This window comes from Nomascus leucogenys, chromosome 15 (genome assembly GCF_006542625.1).
Source record: "Nomascus leucogenys isolate Asia chromosome 15, Asia_NLE_v1, whole genome shotgun sequence".
NCBI classification, from domain to species: Eukaryota; Metazoa; Chordata; class Mammalia; order Primates; family Hylobatidae; genus Nomascus; species Nomascus leucogenys.
The window spans coordinates 18486293-18510744 of record NC_044395.1 but is presented as its reverse complement, the minus strand read 5'-3'; the positions used below and the strand labels follow the sequence as shown (position 1 = coordinate 18510744).

Sequence of the window (24452 nt, the reverse complement as noted above, 5' to 3'; positions counted from 1 at the left end):
CACCTGATAACATGGCCTCAAAATGTAAAATGCAAAATTTGCAGCAAGGAAAAATAAATAATTTCATAGCAATGGCAGAAACTATTGCTATGTCTTCAGGTTTCCTAATATTTTCTTGTACAATGTCTAAGCTACCATAATTTCATTCAGTGTATTTTTTATCTCAAACATTGCAGTTTTCATCTCTTGAAGTTCAAATTGAGTCTATTGTTATATCTTTTATGCCTCTACTTTACATAGCATAATATTTCTTTTAGCTTTTTGAACATATGGAATACAGTTATAACAAGTGTTATTATACCCTTTTGTACTAATTCAACCATCTGGATCAATTTTTATTGATTTTTCTCCCCATTATGGTAAAATTTTAATGCTACTTTACATACTTTTTTTTTATGGGATGCCAAGCATTATAAATTTTGTCCTGTTAGGTGCTGAACATTTTTGTATTCCTATAAGTATTCCTTAGATTTTTTCTGAGATGCAGTTAAAATATTTGAAAGCAGGTTGACCTTTTTGAAGCTTGCTTTTCAGCTTTGTTAGATATGACTAGAGCAGCATTTATTCTAGGGTGAATGTTCTCCACTACCAAGGCAAAACACTTCTGGATTCTGTCCCTGATGCTCCATGAATTATGGTTTCCACTTCGTATAGTGGGAATAGGCACCACATCAGTCAAGTATGAGAGCCGTAGATTGCCCCATCTAATCTTTTCAGGTATTTGTTTCCCTGGCCTCAGGTAATTTCCTCAAATGTATACTCTTAGTAGTATCCAGATGAATATTTAAAGAAGACAGATTTTTGAAGTTTTTCTATCTTTCGTATGACTCTCTCCTCACCTTCAGTTAGACTGCAATAAGTTAGAAATGTATACTATAAATCCTTAAGAAAACACTAAAATGACAAAACAAAAAGTTATAACAATAAGTCAACAAAAGTAATAAAATGGAATAACAAAAATACTCACAAATAATAGCAGACATTTTAGGCAAATCGAATACAATAATATATAAAAAGGATAATACTTCATGACCAGGAACTTTAGGTTGGTGTAATATTCAAAAATTAATATAATTCACCATGCTAACAAACAAAAAAAAAAATATAATCCTCTCAATAGATACAGAAAAAGCATTTGACAAAATTTAATGATCATTTCTTATTTTTAAAGTTCTCAGAAAACTGGGAATCAAAGACAACTTCCTCACCCTGATAAAGTCCATCTGTAATAACCTACACCTAATATCACACTTGAAGCAAAAGTTAAGTACAAATGGCTTTACCAGTGGATTCTACCATGCATTGAAGAAACAAATAATGCCCATCGTATACAAACATACATGCAAAAATTCAAAACAAATTATTAGTAAATTGAATCCAGGAATTTATAAAAAGAACAATATATTACAATTAATTTGGGCTTATTCTAAGAAAGCAAAGTTTGTTTACTACTTGGAAATTGATCAGTGTAATTGATTGTAATTCACCAATTAAAAGGATGAAGAAAAAATTATATAATTATCTCAATAGATATAGGAAAGTCATTTGATAAAATTCAGTGTCTGTTCTTGTTTAAAATTAGAAAGGAATAAAAAGCTTAGCAAATTAATGATAGAAGGAAACTTCCTTAACTTCATAAAGGTCAACTGCAAAAAAATTGCAGCAAACACCATTCTTAATGATAAATATTGAAAGACTTACCTTTGATATCAGGAGTGATGCAATGATGTTCGTTTTCACCTTCCTTATTCAACATTATATTGCAGTTCTTATATAGTCCAGGGCAAGAGGCAGAGAAGGATAAAATAACTGAAAATAAATAAATAGGATAATCTTGTAGTTCATAAGCATGATGATTGCCTTTTCACACTCGTATGAGATGTGCCTCCCTTGAACCTTGTTATGATGTTGGCACATTACCCATCTGATGTGAAAAAGAAAAATAAATAAAGCTGTCACTTTGCGTATTTGAAAACTGAAAATAATGTACAAATAAACTGCAAAAATTAATTGTATTTCTATATACAACCAACTTTTTTTAAAAAATTATAAAATTTATTTTTAAAATTATAAAAATTATAAAATTATAAAATTTTCCATAGCATCAAAACATGAGTACCCTAAAATAAATACCACAAAATATGTGCAAAACCTGAAGACAAAAAACCAACATGACTGATTAAGAGAAATTAAAGAAGACTGAAACTGGTGGGGTAAGACAACACAGTCATTGATTGAAAAAATCAATATCATAAATGTGTTAATTCTCCCCAAACTGATATAAAATTCATTGCCATTATAATCAAAATTTTCAACTTTTTAAAAAATTTGAAGACATTGACAAACTGAATCCAAAATTTATGTAAAAGTGCAAAGTATTAAAATAGCTAGGAGAATTTTGAAAAATAGTAACAAATTTGGAGGTCTTAAACTACCAAATATTAAGATAGATTATAAAGCTCCTGTAATTAAGATGCTTTAAGAAAGGGCACAAAGTTAGCCAATGCACAACAGAACACAATAGAGAACCCTAAAACAGACTAATGTGTGTTGTCATTTGCCTTATCACAAAGGTAAGATGATAGAACAACGGGAAACAGCCTTTTAAAGAAATGAAGCTTAATCAATTGGATATTCATATGGGAAAAAAAAACAATTTTGATCCCTACCTCACACCATACACAGAATCAATTTTGGATGTGTTGTAAATGAAAAAGTGAAAAGTAAAACAATGAAGCTTTTAGAATATGGGGCAACATGTTAATGGCTTTGGAGTAGGCAAATATTTCTTAAACAGGGCACAAAACACATTAATCATGAAGAAAAATATGGGTAATGGGCTGTTATCAAAATTTAAAACTTCTGTTTATCAAATGATACCTTAAGAGTGAAAAAGCAGGCTGGGTGCGGTGGCTCACGCCTCTAATCTCAGCACTTTGGGAGGCCGAGGCGGGCGGATCATGAGGTCAGGAGATTGAGACCATCCTGGCTAACATGGTGAGGACCCGTCTTTACTAAAAATACAAAAAATTAGCCAGGCGTGGTAGTGGGCACCTGTAGTTCCAGCTACTAGGGAGGCCGAGGCAAAAGAATGGTGTGAACCTAGGAGGTGGAGATTGCAGTGAGCTGGGATTGCGCCACTGCACTCCAGCCTGGGTGAAAGTGCAAGACTCCGTATCAAAAAAAAAAAAAAAAAAAGAGTGAAAAACCAATTCACATAGTAGTAGAAGGTATTCACACTATAGAACTGTGAATAAATTCATGTCCAACATACATAAAGGAATTCTACAATCAGTAGGAAGAAGTATACATATTTCATATTTTCCAACAGAAAAATGTGAAAAATATGAATAAGTACTGCATGAAGGATGATATGTGTGTATACAAAAAGCCTATGAAAAGGCACTCAATTTCACTAGTCACTAGGGAAATGTAAATTAAGAAACCACAATGAATTACTACTACACACTCACCAGAATAAAAAAATTTAAAACACTGATAATAACCAAGTATTGGCAAAGATGTGGAGCAAATGAAACTCTTATAGATTGCTGGTATAAGCATAAGTTGGTAAAACCACAAGTCTGCTCCTAAGTATATATCTTAGGAAATGCCATGTAGAAAATATATGTGGAAATGCATGCATATGTGTACCAAATAATATTCCTAATAGCGACACACTGGGTCAGGGCAGGAGGAGTCCACCAATAGTAGAATGGATAAACAAACTGTGATATACTCACACAGTAGAGTAGTACACAACAACAAAAAAAGAATTACTGCTACTATATACAACAGCACAGATTTACCTTTTAAATATAAAATGGAACAAAAGAAGTCACACAGAGAAAAGCACATACTGCATGATTCTATTTGTATAAAATTCAAAAGTAGGCAAAACTAATCTGTAGCAATAGAAGTCAGAATAGTGGCTATGTTTAATGAGGTTAATGACTAAGAGAGACATGGCAGAAGTTTGGGGCTACAGGTAATAATGTTTCCTGATCTGGATGACAGTTGATTAAATGACAGTGAAAATTTGTGGACTTGTACACTTGTAATTTGCGCACTTCTTTGTATGCATTTTATACTTTAATTTTGTAAATGCTTGCCAAAAATAATAAAAAAGGTTATAAACATCATCCATAGCGTGATTTTATATATTTAAGTTTGTATAAATAATAGGTACTAAGCATAATATATAAAACTATATCTAACAAAATGCTAACAGTAATTATACCTAGGTGTTGGTTTATGAGTCATTTTCACTTTCTTCTTTATACCTTTTTGTATTGTCTGAATACTTTCATTGAAAATGTATTGCTTTCATAAAAGCTAAAATAAAGTTCACATTTTTAGATGGTAAAATGGTATTGTGGTTATGTTTAAAGAATAAGAGTTCTTATCTCCAAGAAACACATAATTGAAGCATTTACAGATGAAATAATATGATGTCTAGCAGGGGGTAGGAAGAAGTAGGAAACATAGATTTTTTTTTTAATGGCCATATGTTGGTAATTGCTGAGACTGAGTGACAGTCCATGGGGATTCATTATACTTTTTCCTCTATCTATGTGTGTTTGAATAATAAAGACCTGAAAAACAAACAAATAGTCTTTCATAAACATAGAACTTATGCATGGCAGACATTACCCATAGCAAAAGCTATGCATAATCTGTATACAGCCAGAGAGAAGACGGATTATTAGAGAACATTTTCTCAATAACTGGGTGGAGGGCAGCTGGATTCCACCAAAAAATGTTGTCATGGAGACTGTGTTCATGCCTTGTTAAAGGTCCTCTGGGATCCAAGCCTTGTTCAAGAGTCCAGCCTCATAGAACAACTGCCCCAAAGGGAAGAAACTCCTCATGGGACCACAGCCTCCCACAAAGCTAGAAAGGATCTAAGCCCTAATGAAGAGTGCAGTCATGCAGAAGATGGACCGCCAATACCTGAGCCTTCTCTAGGGCTTTTCTGAAAGAAGACAAAGGGCAACTTCTTTCATAGAGAATCAGAACCTACCTTAGAATTTTCTTGCCTTTTTAACTCTGGGAGTAAGGTATCAGGACAGGAATTGGTGAGGAGATGGGGAGAAGAGAGTCTTATTGCCTTAGATGAAAAGGCTGCTGTGAGTTCTGGCCAGACTAGAGGCCCTTGGGTGCTGTCTACAGTGGCCCTGAGATCCTCGCTCAGATAATCTGATTGGCTCTCATCCTAACGTTGGTCTACTCTTTGGTCACCTAAGCCTGATCCAGCCTTGATCTCAGTACAACCATATCTCGAATTGTCTTTTTGACCAACCTTGCGTTGACATTCTCGGATGCTATAGTCTTTTCTATAACTTCTTTTGGCTAACGGATAAAAGTACCACTAGCTGAATTTGCAACAAATTTCAAGTACAGGTCAAAGACCTTAATTCCTTTTGGAGAGGGATGTTAAGTAGGAGGAGTCAGTAAGGCAGCTGAGAAACCTTCTAACTAGGGAAAAGCCTGCCATGCTTCACAAAAACAAGAATTAAGCTGCTACCTAAAATTTATGTTTCACTTTGGCTTTTAATCTGAGAACAACCTGGAACTTGAGGATTGATCGAGGACAGCAAACTAAGGCATTTTCTGGAACAACACTGTCCAATTGAAATATGCCAACTACAAATGTGAACCACATATGTAATTTTACATTTTCTCATAAGCAATTTTATTTATTTATTTACTGAAAGAGTCTCGCTCTGTTGCCCAGGCTGGAGTGCAATGGCATGATCTCAGCTCACTGCAACCTCCGCCTCCCAGGTTCAAGTGATTCTCCCACCTCAGCCTCCCCAGTAGCTGGGATTGCAGGCACCTGCCATCATGCCTGGCTAATTTTTGTATTTTTGTGGAGATGGAGTTTCACCATGTTGGCCAGGTTGGTCTTGAACTTCTGACCTCAGGTGATCCACCCACCTCGGCCTCCCAAAGTTCTGGGATCACAGGTGTGAAACACCACACCCAGCCTCATAAGCAATTTTAAAAGTAAAAAAGAAGCAGGTGAAATTAATACAGTCGTATGATCTTTAGTCTAATATATCCAAAATATTATTATTTCAATACGTAATAAAAAATGTTAATGGAATATTTTACATCTCTTTTGTACTATATCTTTGAAACCTAGTGTATATTTTATACTTGGGGTACATTTCAATTCAGAATAGCCATAATTCAATAACCCAATAGCACATGTGGCTAGTGACCATCTTCCTGGACAAGGACAGCACTAGAAGCCAAGGAGGGAACTATCCTGTTCTGACTGCCAAAGACTATTATAGCTGAGGAACTGGACATTCCATCATAAACTGTCCTAACGTCCTCCACGTGCCAGCCATGCACAAGCCCTGGAGAAATCACTGGTGAGCTTGTTCTATTCAAGTCCTGAGATAATTTTGGATCTACATGAAGAAATAACTGACAATAGTTATGGAATGGGTAAAAATGTTATCAAGCTGTTCCCAGAATCTATTTTATTCATGTTGAATGATGATACTTGGCTATTTCAATAAAATTGAATAATTTATATATTTAAAGTATAATTGACATGTAAAGGTGTGCTAATATCTCTTAAAAGTCATTGGAAACCTGGTGGTTCCAACCACATGACCCTCTCTCAGTGAGGAGCAAAGTACTCAAAGGAAAATATAATCACACTTCCACATGCAAAACTTGCAGATGTAATCCCAGAAAATGAAAAGAGCCCAATGAAATACCAGAAAGATAAATCTGGGAAAAAATATAACATGATGCAATTAATTGCAGTTTGAGAGTAAGGGGCAATGGGCAGGATGACGTGATGAAGCAGTGTGGGCTTTGGAGCAATACTGTGTGACCTTGAGATGTCTCGAGTCTCTATTCTCTTCCTTATAAAATGGAATAATAGTGTCTGCTTCTCAGTGGCTATAAGGATTAAATAAGGTAAAACACAATGTATAGCAAGTGCCTTAACCAGGGTAGATGCAAAAAAATGGATTATTTTCTTTTTGTTATCAATCAATATTTGTTCAATAGCCACTATGTAACAGACACTGAAAAAAAATTACAGCATATAAAGAGGTATTAGTGGATGTAGGGTGGTGAGTACAACTCACAGGGCTTGTCCTATCTAAGAAAAGCTTCTACTCAGCTCTGTGACCCAAGACAGGATTTGTTGCTTGTGTACCACTCACTTAGCGGTCTCTAGAGCAACAACACATCAGCCTCAAGAGTTTAGCTTTGTCCAATCCCTTGACCATTATTCTGGCTTTTGACAGACAGTACATTCAAGGAGAGGTTGGGAAAATTTCTGGAGGGTGCAGAGGGTCGATGAGGATGTGTCCACATAACTCAAAGGTGCAGAATCCAGGAAAGCCCAATACTACAGGAATGAAAGGATGGCAAGAGAGAGACAACTACCAAAAATCCTCTGCAACTTTCTGGATCACCTCTTTCTCTTGCCTTGCTCCACATTGCTCTGGAGTGCCCATTGTTTTCCAAGCTGCCCAGTGCCGAGCAGGGGACCACAGTACCATGATGAACCAGTAATTTCTGGAGAGCTGCAGCTAAACAGTGTCTCACCTGCTGCATCAGATCTCAACAGAAGCACAGGTGTGGAACAGGGGAGCATATTGACAGTCTACAGGTACATGCCTAGAGATACAAGATTTAAGCATCAGCTAGTAAAGGGGATTGTTAATGTGCAGGGTTTTATGCTTTTGTTCTTGTTCAGCCACTTGGCTTTGCAATGAGAACCTCTACCTGCTCTCACCTACTTCCCTTTCCCAGCATCTGGATTCCTGCTCCAGCAATCACCCTGCACTCTTCTGTGGCACATCTGCAGAGGGCAGGCCATGGGTTTCTCCTGGCCTGCTCATCTCCCAACAAGCCAGAGGTAAACAATAGCTCCTGGGGCCCTGCATCTTACCCAAGGTAGGTGCCTGCCAGTCAGATCACCAACAGGGATTTAGTACATGTGAGGCCCCATGCTGGACATCAGGGATATAACTGTAAATGAGACCTAGGAGGGGACAGCTAAGAGAGAGTGAGGGAGATAAGAAAGCCCAGATCCTAGGAGAGGTGGAACTGACTACATTTGAATCCTACCATGAAACACTGCACCTTTCAGGCATTGCCTAATTTAGCCTTCAGCACAGCTCTGTGAAATAGAAACTGTTACCCCATTTCACAGATGAGAAAATTAATGCGACTCATAGAGTGAAAATAATTTGTCCAAGGTCCTGTTTACAGGATTCATCAGAGCTGATACTGGAATCCAAGTCCCTCTGACTTTAGTAATGCTTTCACTACCAAGTCACTTTATATGAACTTTATATGAACATCTACCAGCCTCTTAGACCTCTTAGACCCCAGCAAGTGAACCTACTCAAGAAATTCAGTAGAATGTGTATGGAAGGGGCAGTTTTGTTGGAATTTTCCTTTTCCTCATGGGAAGCCTCACTCAGTTAAATCCCTTAGCCACTATGATTCTGTGCCTGGCTCTCTGGCTCACATGCAAAGAACATTCATCCCATGAGACTTTCACCCTGCATCTGCCCAGTCACCTTTGGGATCTGCCACCTCCCGCATACCGTGGAGCAGGCCCAGAGCAGCTACAATGAGCCCCAGCCCAGCCTGGAAGCAAAATAATCAGTGACCCAAGTCTTCTCAAACCTGAAAATCTTACAGTTGGAAGGAGCCTTCAAGGTCATCTCATCCAACTCCACATTTCAGTTGGAGTCATCTCCATAGGGACTCCAACTACCTCTCACTCTCCTTCTCCTCTTAAGAAGTTTCCCAGCCTCTGCTCAATGGCCTACATCCAGTTATCACGAACTTGCCCAGGCCACCCTTGGTCAGCTTTAGCTGGAGAAAGCTCTTTCTTGCATGGAGCCCAAGGCTATCTATGTCCCTTATGGCTTCTACACATGTCCTATTTCTGCCCTTTAGGAATATGGAGAACAAGCATGTCCTCTCATGCACACACAGGCCCTCAGAAGACGGTTATAACACTCCCACCAGTCTTTTGGCCTCCAGACCAGACATCTACATTTTCTTCAACCATCTTAAACAAGACAGCATTTACCTCCCACCCCATCTTGATCACTGTCCACGCAATGTGCTGCCACTGACAAGTTGTTCAGTGTACTGTACAAGAGGGTCATTATTTGCTACAGTTCTCTCCTCTTTCCTCTCTCCTCTCCTCTCTTTCTTCTCTCTCCTTTCCTCTCCCCTCCTCTCCTCTCCCCTCCCCTCCTCTCTCTCTCTCTCCCCTTCTCTTTCTCCCAGGTTCATCACAAAGAAAAAGTTAGACCAAGTGCTGTAGCCTCATTCCCAGGTACTCCCATGGGCTCTGGCAGCCAACTTGTTAGTATCTCTATCAGGGGTGCAGCCAGGCCCCCACCACCACCTTGCAGAGAACTTTTGCAACCAGCCATTGCTAGAGGAGATGGGCACATACAAGCAGAACAGGTTACATTGCCAGGACTTGGCATGGGCTCAGAAACTTCAGAACTCTTTGAATATTGCTGCGGGACAATCTGCCCCTTTAATTCCACAGTACTACCTTCATCCACATATTATGGGCAGTCCAGGGCAAATAACAACTTTCACGCCAACTGCCTCTAGAGCTGGAAGTGTACACTTTATCTTCGAGGATATTTCTCTACTTCCTGCCATAGGAGCTCTTCTGGGTTTTAGGGGGCCATAAGAGAAGCTGCAAAGACTTGGGCTAGAGGATGGGACAATATCCTGGACTATATGCTGGGATGCTGAGACTCATGGCAAAGTTATCTGAAGACAGCTATAGAAACTGTCCTTTGCCCAGAGATTAAGAGTGGCAGGAAACTTCATCACCTACACATTGTGGGAAACCCCTCAGATCTGAAGGGCATATCTTGAAGTTCAGGCTGAACCCACACATGTGGCTCACTCCTGCCCCCCACAGTTACACAGTCAGCCTGCCTGACTGCCCACGAGGCTGGAAGCACCAGAAGAGCAAACTGCACTCCTCCTGCAGCCTGGCTGTGACACCACACCAGTTCTGAGGATACACGTAGGGGACACCAGGGGCAGCTCCTGGGCAGGAGGGCCCTGGGACCGCTGCCTGCCTCACAAATTTTATATGCCATCTAAGACCTGTCCCCAAGGCCTTCCAGTCAATTAGGAGACACATCACCCCCTGGTGGTGGAGAGTTCAGTCATACAACAGGCAGCAGAGATGAGGTATAGGCCATCCAGGGAGTTAACCACACAGGAAAGGCTAGAGGAGGAATCTTGTAGAGAAAGTGAACTCTCCCAGGAAGACACAAGTGGGCGGTCCGGTGGATCTCTGAAGCCAATACATCCATCCTAGCAATTCCTCTGATGCTGGCCTGGATAGGGCTGTAACAGCAAACACCCACCGGATGGTACCCTCAAGTCCATGCACCCACCTTCCCCACAGCTCTGGCCCAGCCAGCCCAGCCCAGCTCCAGGCCTAGAGGCTGGGGAACACTGTAAAAGGAGGACCAGCCCTCTTCATAAGCCTCAGTCTCCCTTTCTGCAGCTTTCCTTCTGCACTCCCAGGCTCCCCTCTCACTCTACCTTCCTGCTTATCCGCCATCTGAAAGCACTCACAAAGGGATCTGGCAAAGCTCATTCACAGCTACATGTTGCCTTTTAAAACACAGATGCATTAAACTAAGGGAAGAAACATTCAAACGTTGGAATCTTACACATCAAGACATGGGTACGGTAGCCGGGTGCGGTGGCTCATGCCTGTACTCCCAGCAATCTGGGAGGCCAAGGCAGGTGAATCATCTGAGGTCAGGAATTCGAGACCAGACTGGCCAACATGACAAAACCCTGTCACTACTAAAAATACAAAACTTAGCCAGGAGTGGTGGTGCGTGCCTGTAATCCCTGCTGCCAGGGAGGCTGAGGCAGGAGAATCGCTGGAACCCAGGAGGCAGAGGCTGCAGTGAGCTGAGATCATGCAACTGCACTCCAGCCTGGGCAACACAGCAAGACTCTGACTCAAAGAAAAAAAAGAAGACATGGGTAGGGAAAGTATTTCTGGTTCAGGAAGTGGGAGGAGACGCTTCCAAGATTCTACAGTCCCACTGCTGGCAGGGCCTCCCCTGGTTCCCATGAGGCTCTCTTCTGGGGCTGGGAATCTCGTCAAAGAGCAGCAGGCACCCACTGAGATCCCTTTTCCCTATTCACAGTGCGACTTGTGGGCCAGTATCCACACTCGACCATAGATATCCCTGGCTAGATCCCACCCCAGCCAAACCACGAGCTCACCATATGACCAGGGGAAGGCCTCTTCCCCTCCTTGGCTTGGTTTTCTCCTCAGTAAAATAAGGGGCTTGAACTAGATGGTTCCTAAAGCCATTTCCTCTCTGCCCTTCTGGTCGCCTGGGTCTCTACGCCACAGCTGACACTCCCTTATTGGGAGGAAATGTTGTCCTCATCTTCCCCCACACCGTCTCTCCCTGGTGACCTACATTCCCACCCTCAACAGAAAAAAGAAGATTCATAAAACATGTGCTTAAAGGCTCCACTTTTTTTCAGGCCCTTTCTTTGCAGGCACTTGGGAGATACCGGTGGAACAAGAACTGGGAAGTAGGGAGAAAATCTCTTTAATATCACTAATAGATCAATTTGGTATTTTCCTCCTAGCATAGGATGAGGAGTGGGGAAAGGAAGTCCCAGAGGTTGAACTTGATGCCCTAACCCAATTAGATCCTAATTTGAACAAACATCCAGTCCTGAGTTCACTCCAGCGCAAGATACATAGACAGAGAGAGGCCAGGGTCACGCTTCCTTTCTTGCCAGGCTAGGGTGCACCATCATTTCCCAAGAGGGTTGGCAAAGGGGTTCAAGCTTCAGACAAGGGGCTGGACTCACTCACCACTAGGGCCCCTTTCAGTCCTGGCATCCTATGAGAAGTGGGGCCCAGGTGGTCATTTCCCCAGGCCATTTTCTTGAAGTAGCTGCAATGCCAGCCTTATCTGTCCCGGCTTGGAGACCTCTGCCAGCCAAGGGCCCAATTTCCAAGGCTGGATGGCCATGTGGGTCACTGTCAGCATCACCACCACCCTCTACCACCCACCCCTCTGTGCACACACTGGCAGATTCCTATTTATGGACCTGGGAGAGGCAAGCAGATAGGGAAACAGCCATTTCTATGCTAACTGCCCACATGTGGCCTGAGGGTTGAAAAATGAATCAGTGAAACTGCTCAGAAATCAGGAGAGCTGGAATTCCTCAGCCCTGAAGGAGCCTGGGCCACCTGGGTCTGACCTGAATTTGAGCCCTGGCCCCGGACACTGAGGGCCCATCCAGCTGGGGGAAGGACTGCCAGCCCTGGAAGCCAGCGGCCACTGTGACTGCACTTGGAACACTGCTGTGCCCAAGATCGGAAAAGCACTTGACCCCCTTAGCACAGTCACAGCGGCACACGGCCAGCCTGCCCTTGCCTTCTCCTTGTCAAAACTGACTCTCCTAGAGGAGAAAGGCATGCCCAATGGAAGAAGTAAACCCAGGACTCCAGAGACGGGGCTCTTCTAACTGTGCCACCATATCACCTGGGTTATGCCCCTCTCTGGGCCTCAGTTGCCCCATAAGGGGGGTTAACCTATACAAGCCCAAAGCTCTTTCAACAGGATGTCCTCCTAGCAGGCGATCTGATAGGCTCATTTACAGTGAGGTACCCCTCAGGGATAAAGCTGAAGCATTACCTCTCCAAACTCAGCTCTCTTCTAACAGGGAGAAGAAACTCTGCCAGAAGCATTAAGGGACAATGACAAACTTCAGGTGGAAGCTCAATCCAGCTGGTGTACCCTCTTGAGACAGAGAAAAGAGGTGAGAGATGTCTTCTGATAGGGGTGAAAGGTTTGACCTAGAGTAGAAACTGCAACCTCACGATTTGGCTGAGTCCCTCCCCAAAATAGGCAGGAAGAGGGAGGCAGTCATCAGCCTCAGCCCCAACACTCCTGTGGGCAAGTTCAGGAAGGGGCAGGTCTCCCCAGATGCCCCCACTGCCCACTGAGCATCAACCCTGCTGCTGGACTATCCACTGGTGACAAAGGGGCTGGCTACTCCCTGCCAATGCCACGGCTGTGGGGGTGGGAGGTCCTACAAATCACACTCTGTATACAAGAGACACTGGATTAAAACAAACACCAAGGGCAGACTTACAGGATGGAAGTTAAAAAAAGAGGAAGGGGCTGGCACAACTCGGGGGAAGCAAAACCTACCCATTTTCTTCAGGGATTAGGAAAAAGGAGCTTGGGTTGATTACATGTGGTGTATGAATATCTGGTCTTTTCCAATACTTCTGGCTAAACCACCTGGTGGCCCTGCCCAGCACCTAGTAAATCATTCATGGACTCCCCTCTCTCCATCTCCTCCTTGTCTCATGTAACAACATCCAGCATTAAGTCATTATTTTAACCTATATGTCAGAGACCCCAAATTTTGTCCATATGCCTTATCCCATTTAAATATTTTTGCATTTTACTAACAAGAAAAATCAGAAACATTAAAAGACTTAGGTGAGCTCAGACATGCAACAATTGGATTTGAACCCAGGTCTCATCCAGACTTTACATCCAGAGCTCTTCCACTGCATCAGAGCTGCTGAGCTGGACTGGGAGCAAGGTGGAGAGTGCCCACTTGTGAGCAGGCCTCAGGCAACTCCACCAGGCTGGAGGGCAGCAGGGCCAGTGCTGTTGGAGGCCCTGGAGCACGTGGCATGGCGGGGGAGTTTCCCCGCAAAATGGAGCAGGCAGCCAGCATGTTCATTACCCAACCTTATTCCATCTCATAATAAATGGAGCCCCGGAGGGCCAGGCATGATGGGGTGGGGTGAGATGGGGAGCGAAGACTATTACGGGATTTTAACCTTCGTCTTCTCTTTCCGGGCCTCTGGAACAGCTGTTCCACAAAATGGATCTGTGCAGACAATCATTTTTGCTGCATTACTTAATATACAGTTGCTCTCGGCAAGAGATATAATTGACTTGCTTAACTAATCAATCTTTCTATAAGCATAGCTGCTTTTCCTCTCCCACTGGAGGAGGAAAGCAGGGGGAGAGGGAGAAAAAGAGAAATTGCAAGGAGCAACCTTTGGCATGAATTACAGTGCTCTAACACCCAGCTGAGCTTTCCGAGCTGGGGGGCAAACATTACTGTAAAGCATTCCCATCAAGGTTTCTTCTTGGACCAGATGTGGTCTGTGGTGGCCTGGGGTTAGCAGTCACCCAGCACGAAATAGGGGCACAAGGGCCAACAGAGGTCAAAGTGGGCTGTGGCCCAAACAATTCAAAAATCACTTTGGGTTGTCTTTGGAGTGACTTGTATATTTGGTAAGATGAATGTGTTCGATGACCAGGAACTTCACAACTGTCAAGTCATGAAGCCAGGGGCAAAACCTCACTTGGGCTGAGCAAGAAAATATCCATCTTCCCCCACATTTCACCCCTGACCCCCACTTGCTTCACAGCTCAGTTTCCCCATTTCTCCTCTTCTAGGGGATGGGCAGCATCCGTGTAACCCAGGAAACCCCTCCAAAGCAAAGGTCTCACCCCATTCACAGCTCAGTTTCCTCATTTCTCCTCTTCTAGGGGATGACCAGTGTCAGGATCACCCAGGAAACCCCTTCAAAGCCAAAGCCTCTCTCTAACATATTCTGTCTGCCTCACCCCTTCTCTCGATTCAAAAGAGGAAACTTAACACTCCTTCCTTTCTATCTCTAATCTCCATTGCCCTCCACACCTACACACACAGGCTCCCCAGGGCACTGTTGAATTTGGGGTTATCATTCTAAATGCAGAGGAAATAAAGCCAGAGAATGAGTCACAAAGTAGAGAGGATGACTGAGTTAAAATGATGATGGTACCCAAATAGCTAGATGATGAAATCAAAAATGCCCCTCAGGGCCCATTCCCCACCCGCTCCCAGCACTCCTGACTTCAGATGTCATCATTATTTGTCTTTGTGCATCTCGTCAACTCCGGGGGGAGCTTTGTGAAAGCAAGGATTTTGACTTGAACATCTGTGCTTCCTCAGTGCCTAGCACTCTGCCTGAAATATAGTTAGGCATTCAATGTAGGATTAATATAGAATTATGAAGACAAAAATCACAAACATTTGTATTTCAAAAGAATGATTTCCTGCCACCCAGTGGGAAATCTTTCTCTAGAGAAGAGGCACAAGGCTCATCTTCTGTCTCATTCAACATTTTTACCAGTGGCATGGATGAAGTTTGAGACAGGATGATTACCTAATCTGCATATGACAAACTGGAGAAATTAATTGCATGGCAGACTAAGACTCTCACTATTTCAGCAGGCTAGAATATAAGCCCAAATCACACAGATGAAATCTAGTAGTGTGAAGTATGAAGTCCTACATTTAGGTTCAAAGAATCAACTGGACACGTTCAAGATAAAGGAGTTCTAGCTTGGCAGAGATCTATGAGAAAAAGATCTTGGGGTCTGAGTTGACCACAAGCTCAATATGGTGGTACAGCTACTAAGAAGAGAAAGAAATCTTAAATGGGTACAATTAGAAGGAAGAAAAAAACAGCCTCTCTATATTCCACATTGGTTGGGCCCATCTGGAACACTGGGTTATGCTCTGCCTCATTTTAAAACAAACAGAGGAAAGTGACCAGGATACCTAGGGTTTAGAAACAGTGGCAAAGATTCAAAGTGTTCCACTGAGAACAATTGACGGTTTCAAATATGAGACAGGCTGCCACTTGAAGGAGAGGGAAGCTGAGACCTACCTGGCAGTTTAGAGGTTTAAAAGGTGTGCTTAGGGGCCAGGGTGCCTGCATTCAAATATAAGCTCTGCCATTTACTAGGGGGGTGACCTATGACAAGTTTCTTGACTTCTCTGTACCCCATTTTCCTCATCTATAAAATAGCTATAATGCTCCTTACCTCCTAGGTTAAATGAGTTAACATATGCAAAGCTCTCCAAACAAAGAGAGGCACAAAGTAAACATCCACAGAATGATGGCTATGACCAGGCTGTGACTCCACAAGGCTGACCAGGATGGAAGTGTAGAAGTTCCCAGAAGGCTTGTTTCAATGAAGCAAACTTCCTAACAATCAGAACTGCTCCCTGCATGGGATGGGGAGCCTGTGAGGTAGACAGCTGCTGGTCACTGGACCTGTCAAACAGGCTGGTCGCTGCAGACGGGGCCTCTGTACTGGGTGAAAGCCTGGACAAGATTTCACATAAGGTCTCTTTCAACTCTAAGTTTCTTGAGGTCTTCAGAAAATCTCCTTCCCTTCCTTACCCCTTTGGGGACCTAGTCAATGTATTCCTTTTATATGGGAAATATAAGAATAGAGCATCAATGGGATTTCATAGTCTGCAGAGGGGCCTTTGAGCCCCCACATCCATCCATTGGAACAGATGATGCGTCGCCCCAGCAGAGCCTACAGTAAGAGTCGAGTCAGTCTGATGCTCCAAGTGCTCCCCTAGGAGGGAAGAGGCACCCTGCTGGTGAGCACCTGAACCCCGCAGATTGGTCTTGGCCCCCTAGCCATAAGTGAGAACCAGAAAAGGCCAGGTACCTGGGGGGAAGCAAGGGGGGACAGAAATGAGATTTAATTATAAGAGCCACCAGGCTTGCTCCCCTGGAAACAAAGGCTTTATAGCCATGTCCAAGACATTTCAGCAGGTCCGGGGAAAAGTGTTTGCTTTGCCTTCATGCCTCTGCCTCCCAGAGCAGACAGCTGCCAGCGTTATTTCAGCAGAGAGGCTGCTTTGGCATGGCAGAGGCCCCATTAAGGCTCTACCAGTGGGATGGGGGCAGGAAGGGCGGGGAGTCATGGATTGAATTACTGATCCAGAAAAGGGGGACTAGGTGGGAGTGGTCAGATGTCCTGGTGGCTGCAGTGAAGTTTTGTGCTAAGGAAACACTACCTCAGATCCCATTCTGCATGGGCCTTGGCTTGGAATTAATAATAATGATTTTCCCACTCTCTCCCAGGCTGACCTTGAACTAAGTTGTTTCATCTGTTTGAGACTCAGCTTCCATATCCATAAATGAGGGCCTGTGCTGGTCACCCTCAAATGCCTCTTCCTGTTCAAACACAGTTTACCAAGAAACCTTATATCCTTGGGTTAACTCTCCCCAGCCCAATGAGGCAGACAGGCCAAATTATAGAGCTTACAGAAGGGGAAACTTTAACAGGCGTAAGCCACTTGACTAAATTCGCAGATCTAGGAATCCAAAGAAGTGAGACAAGAACCCAAGTATGTTGGACCCCCCAAATGGGGCATTTTTCTGCAACTACTTGCCCCTTCCTCACCTCACATAGGACACCCTGCCCTCATGTCCCTGCCTCAAGTCCTATGCAGTCTCCTCTCTGATCAAAGTGTTATCCCACTCACAGTTAGCTAGGCAGGGGCAAGGAAGGGGACAGAGACTGGTGAGGGTCAGAGCCAGCCCCTGTAGTTCTTCAGACAGCAGCTGGAATATATCCTCCCTGGGAGGCAGCCTCCTGGCCCCCTTAAGAAGATCGATCAGGGTTTGATGCTGTGAGTGCACAGCCTTGTTTTGGCACATTAGCCACGAGCCTTTCTCGGTAAATGGATGTGATTTTTATGGCATTGTTTATGGAGCTGAATTTTCAGATTGATCATCTTTTTTCTTTCCCAGGGCTCTTCTGGGAAGGAACAGAAACACAGCAGCTCCCCTCCCTCTGGGGGTGGGAAACTGCTCCCTGCACCTCCAAGACAGACAATGGCTCAGGTCCCTCCCCACCACGAGCTCCTCCACAGTTCCCCAGGAATGCCCAGGTAGAGCCCCAGAGCATCAGATGCCTCCCAATCCTCATCCAATTACTCCCCTGAAACTTCAAAGCCCGTGATCAGGAAAAACAAGACCACACAAATAAAACCAAACCAAACAAACAAAAGAAAATCCAGTCCCTGGGCTATTTCATGTTGGCTGGGTCATCTGGGGTGTCTGCTATTCTGATCCTCCACGGAGCCATTTATCTCCTGGTAATCTCTGAGCAGGTGTCTTCCCATCAAACCAACAGATGCCAGCTCCCTTCCCTTTATTCAGTAACAGAGCCGCGACAAGCTTCCTCCTCCCCTCTGCCAGCCCCAATTCTCACCTAAGGCTGCAAGCCCCCCTCCAGGCTGTATTTGAAAAGGGGTGCCTATTATTCACACCTCAACCTGAGGCCCCCAGCATCTGGCCATCTGCTGTTCCTTGGTAAGAAACAGGGTGCCATCATTACCAGCAGAACCCCACCCCACTCTCATCCCAAACCACTAATCTCCCTTGGGGGCTCAGAGAGTGAGAGCAGACCTGAGAGATCACTCAGTCCAACTGTCACCAATAACTACCTAGACTAGTGTATCTGCATCCTCTCCCAAACCTTGGCTCTTCATTTACACACAATAAGGAAGTGTTCTGAGGTCCAACATACTTTCCTCCTCTTACGGATTCGTGAAGCATATTAATACCTGAAAGGCACCCAAAGTCCTACAGGGAAGCAACATCTTCCACTGTGTTTAACCCAAGGTTCTCCAAGCTTATTTCACCATGAATTCTTTTCTTTTTATAATGATTGCCATTTTGGAACAAAGTTTCCATGGAATAATTCGGAAACTCTGGACTAGCTGATTTTCTGGGTGCCTTGCAAACCCTGACAGCTTATGATCCTATAAGCTAAACCTCTACAACACCATTGAACATAGCCAAAGATAAGTACACAGCCTCTCTGGGCCCCTAAGGCATGCCTCTATGGTCAATCAAGCCCTGCCTATGGGGCCATTGAAGATCTCTTCATTGCTGTTACCTACCAAAATGGGAAAGGTTTCAAGGTCTACATCCCCGAATCTCAATTCTACCATTAATCTTTCTACCCACTGCTCCTACAGCAGCACAACTACAATGGGCTCTTATGAGATGGATTTCAGTTCTATCTCTGCCACTTACAGGCCATGGGGTCTCTCTCAGACAAGTCATTGAAGTCCTCTGGGCCTTAGGGTGGTATGCATAATTCTAAGATGGTTCCCAAGCTCTCCATTCCAGGTGTACCTCCCTACACAATACCCTCCCCTGGAGTGTGGAGTATCACTCACATGATTAGATTACCAATTAGTTGACTTTGTGTTAATCAAAAGGGAGGTGATCTTGGGTGGGTCTGACCTAATCAGGTGAGCTCTTTCTAAAAAGGTAGTCAGACTCAGCAATTCCATAACTTGGTATCTACCCAAAGGAAAATAAATCATACTGCCAAAAAGACACCTGCACTTACATGTTTATCACAGCACTAGTCACAATAGCAAAGACATGGAACCAACCTAGATGCCCAATAAGGGTGGATTGAATAAAGGAAATATGGTACATATACACTGTGGAGTACTATATAGCCATAAAAAGAACAAAATCATGTTCTTTGCAGCAAGAAGGATGTAGCTGGAGGTCATTATCCTAAGTGAATTTTTGCAGAAATCAAAAACTACCACATATTCCCACTTGCTAGCAGGAGCTAAACATTGGGTACACACGGACATAAGGATGGGAACAATAGATACTGGGGACTCCAATAGATACTGGGAACTCCATAGTGGGGGAAGGTAGGAAGGGGGCCATGGATTGCAAAACTGTCTGTTGGGTACTATGTTCACTATTTGGGTGACGAGTTCAGTTGAAGCCTAAACCTCAGTATCACACAATATATTCATGTAACAAACCTGCACATGCACCCCTGAATCTAAAATAAAATAAAATTTAAAATTTCTAAACTGCCCAGTTACTATATTTGCACATCCATTTATGCAAACCTAGATGATTTTAAATTTTTTTTTACTTAAAAAAATTAAAAGGTGGTCAGGGCCCAGTGATCCCATTACTGGGTACATATCGAAAGGAATATCAATCATTCTATTATAAAGACACACGCATGCACGTGTTCATTGCAGCAGTATTCACAATAGCAAAGACACAGAATCAACCCAAATGCCCATCAATGATAGGCTGGATAAAGAAAATGTGGTACATATACACCATGGAATACTATGCAGCAATGAAAAGGAACAAGATTATGTCCTTTGCAGGGACATGGATGGAGCTGGAAGCCATTATCCTCTGCAAACTAACACAGGAACAGAAAACCAAACACCACATATTCTAACTCATAAGTGGGAGCTGAACAATGAGAACATATGGACACAGGGAGGGGAACAACACACACTGGGGCCTGTGGGTTGAGGGAAGGGGGAGGGAGAGCATCAGGAAAAATAGCTAATGTGTGATGGGCTTAATAATACTTAGGTGATGGGTTGACAGGTGCAGCAAACCACCATGGCACATGTTTACATATGTAACAAACCTGCACATCCTGCACATGTGCCCTGGAAGTTAAAATAAAATAATTTTTTAAGTCTACAGCAAATATTATACTTAGTGGTAATATGTTGAAAGTTTTCCTATTGAGGTTAAGAAGCTATACTGGCAATCCTAGCTACTAACATAATTTTGGAAAAAGACGTAATGATAATGATCAGAAATGAAGAAATAAAAGTTTCATTATCCCAAAAAAGAAAAAAAAACAAAAACGTGGTCAGAGAATGCTCCCAACCCCCACCCCGTGTGCCTCAGTAAGGGGGAGCAAATAGCCACACTGAGTTGCCTATGGATGGAATCACTGGGCTGGGAGCTGAGGGTGGCCTTCAGTTCTGACAGCAACCTCAAGCCAACAGTCAGCAAAAAATAGGGACAACTGCAGCAAAGTGAATTCTGCCAACAACCCAGATGAGCTTAGGAAGGGACTCAACCTCAGTGAGATCACACCTCTGGCTAACACCTTGCTTTCATGCTGGTGAGACTCTGATCAAAGAACCCAGCTACATCATGCCTGGACTCCAGACCCAAAGAAGCTGTGAGATAACAAACAAGCATTGTTTAAAGCCAGTTCATTTCACAATTTGTTGTGTGGCAAGAGAAAACAAACACACTCTGTTCTGTAAGGTGGGGATAATACCTTCCTAGTAAGTGCTTGTGAGGATCCAACAGTGTGGTGTCTGTTACACGCTCAGCACAGAGCTCAGCACATACTAGATGTTCAATCATCATTTTAAAACAAAGATAGTAACAATATCTACTATTTGAGATTATTGTGAGGATGAAAAGGCAAAAATGCATGTAAAATGCTCAAAAACATTCGTGCCCACAAAGATGACAACTATGATTGAAGCATAGGACAGGCCATGAGAGGTGACAGCCAAGTTATATAAGATCAAATGTTCCTTCCCAGCCACAGCCTTCCTCCTGCCTGGGAGGACCTTGAGCTCCCTCTCACAGCACACTTGATTGCTACCTGCCACTGCTAGATGCCTTCTAGGAGCCTGATCACTTCTATTCTTTTGTACATCTTTTTCTCACTCTTTTAGGACTGTCCCTGGGTGTGCCTTGGGATTAAGGTGTGCTGATGGGGATTTCCACCTTGTGAAAAAAAGAAACTTCTCAAGAGTAGATTAACAAATTTAACCTCCTGGAAATAAGAAGGTCTTACCAAGTTTCCAAATTCTACTCCCCAGAAGGTCAAAGCCTCGTTGACAGTTCAGCATGATTTTATTCCATTGCAAGCATTTATTGTGTGCCAACCACACGTTGAGCCTGTGCCAGGCGTTGAGAATAAGACAGCAGCCCTGGACACAAGAAGCTCCCAGTGTGTTATGAGTGCAAACAGGTAATGACAATGATAAAATTTCCATAAGGGACCCAGCCTTGCATTGGAGTCCCGCAGACCTATGTAGCTGTGCATATCAAAGGAGAGACAATGACTATTTCTTTGGGGCAGACATCAGATGCCCAGTTATAAGATTTTCAAGCAGTTCATTATGAAGACTGCCTGCTAATTCTAAGGAAGCAAACACCCAGTTATGGGAAGAACACACCCTGAATGAAGACAGAGTACCTGAATCAGGTGTACCTGTAGATCCAAGGTGGAGAAAGTCAGCAGGAAGAAAATACTGAGAGCCGCACTGTGTGAGCACTCACCATCTCCTACCCCTGGAAAAAATACAGAGGAAAAATCTCGTGTGGAAGTCTCAGAGAGGGACATTCTGGCAAATTTATTCAAAAGTCCAAGGGACTACTAAGTACCTGGACATTGCAGATTACAAATGCAGGGTGGGGAGTGCAGGGCGGGGGGGCAGGTTGCAATTTTAAGTAAGTGGTTAGTGTGGTCTCATCAAGAAAGTGAGACTTGGCCGGGAGCAGTGGCTCACACCTGTAATGCCAGCACTTTGGGAGGCTGAGGCAGGCAGATCGCCTGAGGTCAGGAGTTCAAGACCAGCTTGGCCAACATAGTGAAACCCCATCTCTACAAAAATACAAAAATTAGCTGGGCATGATGGCGGGTGCCTGTAATCTCAGCTACTCGGGAGGCTGAGGCAGGAGAATCGCTTAAACTTGGGAGGTGGAGGTTGCAGTGAATCAAGATCGCACCATTGCACTTCAACCTGGGCAACAGAGTGAGACTGTCTCAAAAAAAAAAAAAAAGAAAGAAAGAAAGAAAGTAAGAAAAAAAAAGTGAGACTTGAACAAAGACTTGAAGGAAATGTGAGTATGCCAATAAGATACCTTGAAAAAGAGTTTTTCAGCCAAGGAACAAAGGCCCCAGGGCAGAACCTCATCTGGGAGCAGCAAGAAGGTCACTGATGCTAAAGCAGAGTGAGCCACGGTGAGGATAGTAGCATATGAGGTAAAAGCAGGGAGGAGGGAGGGCTTTAGCTTTCACTCCAAGGGGAATAGGGAGCCACTGCAGGTTTTGAGCAGGGGAGTGACGTAATCTCTTTCTTAGGCTTTAAAAAGATCCTTGTGGTTGTTATAATGGTGATATGGTTTGGCTGAGTCCCCACCCGAATCTTAGCTTGAATTGTAATAATCCCCACATGTCAAGGGCAGAACCAGATAGAGATAGTTGAATCATGGGGGCAGATTCCCTCATACTGTTCTCGTGGTAGTGAATAAGTCTCATGAGATCTGATGGTTTTATAAATGTGGGTTCCCCTGCACAAACTCTCTCTTTCCTGCCATCATGTAAGATGTGACTTTGCCCCTCCTTGCCTTCCGTCATGATTGTGAGGCCTCCGCAGCCATGTGGAACTGTGAGTCAATTAAACCTCTTTCCTTATAAATTACCCAGTCTCAGGTATGTCTTTATTAGCAGCATGACAACAGACTAATACAGATGGGAACAAGAGGAAGAGTAGAGTCAGAGAAACCCAATAAGAGGGTATACAGTTACTCAGGTGTGAGATGAAGGTGGCTCCAACCAGAGTAGGAACAGTAGAAGCATGAGAATTGGTCAGATTCCATACATATAGATATATTTTAATGTAGAGCCAAAAGTAGAGTATTTCCTGGTAAACTGAAGTGTGTGAGAGAAAGGAGACAAAGATGACTACATTTTTTGGCCTAAGGAGCAACTAGAAGGTTGGAGTTGTCATCAGCAGAGATAGAAAAGGCCATAGGTAGGGCAGATTTGGAATGGGTTGGCGGAGGGGGTCAGTGGTTCTGTTTGGGGCAGGTTGAGCCTAAGAAGTCTATCAGAATTCAGGCAAATGCAGGAAGGTTGTGCACTTCTAAATAGGTCAGAGAAGGCTTACTGAAGCTATTGGATATGCAAGTCTGAAGTTCAGGAGAGAGGTAAACATTGTGGTCATCAGTATACAGCTGATACTTCAAGTCACAGGACTAAGTGAGATCATACAGAGAAGATGAACAAAGCCACCATTAGGAGGCCTAGCAAAAGAGATGAGAAAACAAAGGAGGTGAGGGAGAATCATCTGGGCAGATCATCTGGGAGAGCAGGTGGCACCACCTGAATCAAAACATTGCTGATAGGTCAAGCAAGACGCAGGCTGAACACTGTCCACTAGATTTAGCCATGAGGGGGTCACTGGTTAGCTTGACAAGAACCGTTTCAGCATGGTGGTGGGGAGAAGGCCTTATTGGCTGGTGCCAACTCTTTTGAGGATTTTTGCTGTAGTAAGAAGAAAAGATATGGCAGGAGATTAAAAGAGAAATGGGATCAAGTGAAGGATTTTCTTCCCACTGGAGCATAATAGCAACATGTTTATATGCAGACTGAAATGGTCCAATATAGTGCTAAAAGTTGATGATATGTAAGAGAGGAAAGAACTGCTGGAGGTGAGAGGGGGAGGCACGCACACCCTGGCGGAGAAGTTGGCTTTAGAGAGCAGCACAGACAGTTCATCCACAGTATTGTGCGGGAAAGGCGGAGCATGAATGGGCAGATGCTGGTAGTTGGTAGATGCAGTGGTAGAAGTTTGTGGAAGTCCTCCTTTGACTGTCTCCATTTTCTCAATGAAGTAGGAAGCATAGGAGAGGTGTCCTATGAGAAACCTTAGGGCTTGCTGCCATCGTTGACAGGGTGTTCACACACATATTTATC

The 24452-nt window shown here is 43.6% G+C and overlaps 1 non-coding gene across 1 annotated transcript; it reads left to right on the top strand.

The window, feature by feature from the left end:
- The first annotated feature begins 1828 nt into the window (after nt 1–1828).
- On the top strand, nt 1829–1930 carry LOC115830570. Its single transcript, XR_004026118.1, has one exon. It is a non-coding gene; the product is annotated as a small nucleolar RNA U13 (small nucleolar RNA).
- Nucleotides 1931–24452: the final 22522 nt, after the last annotated feature.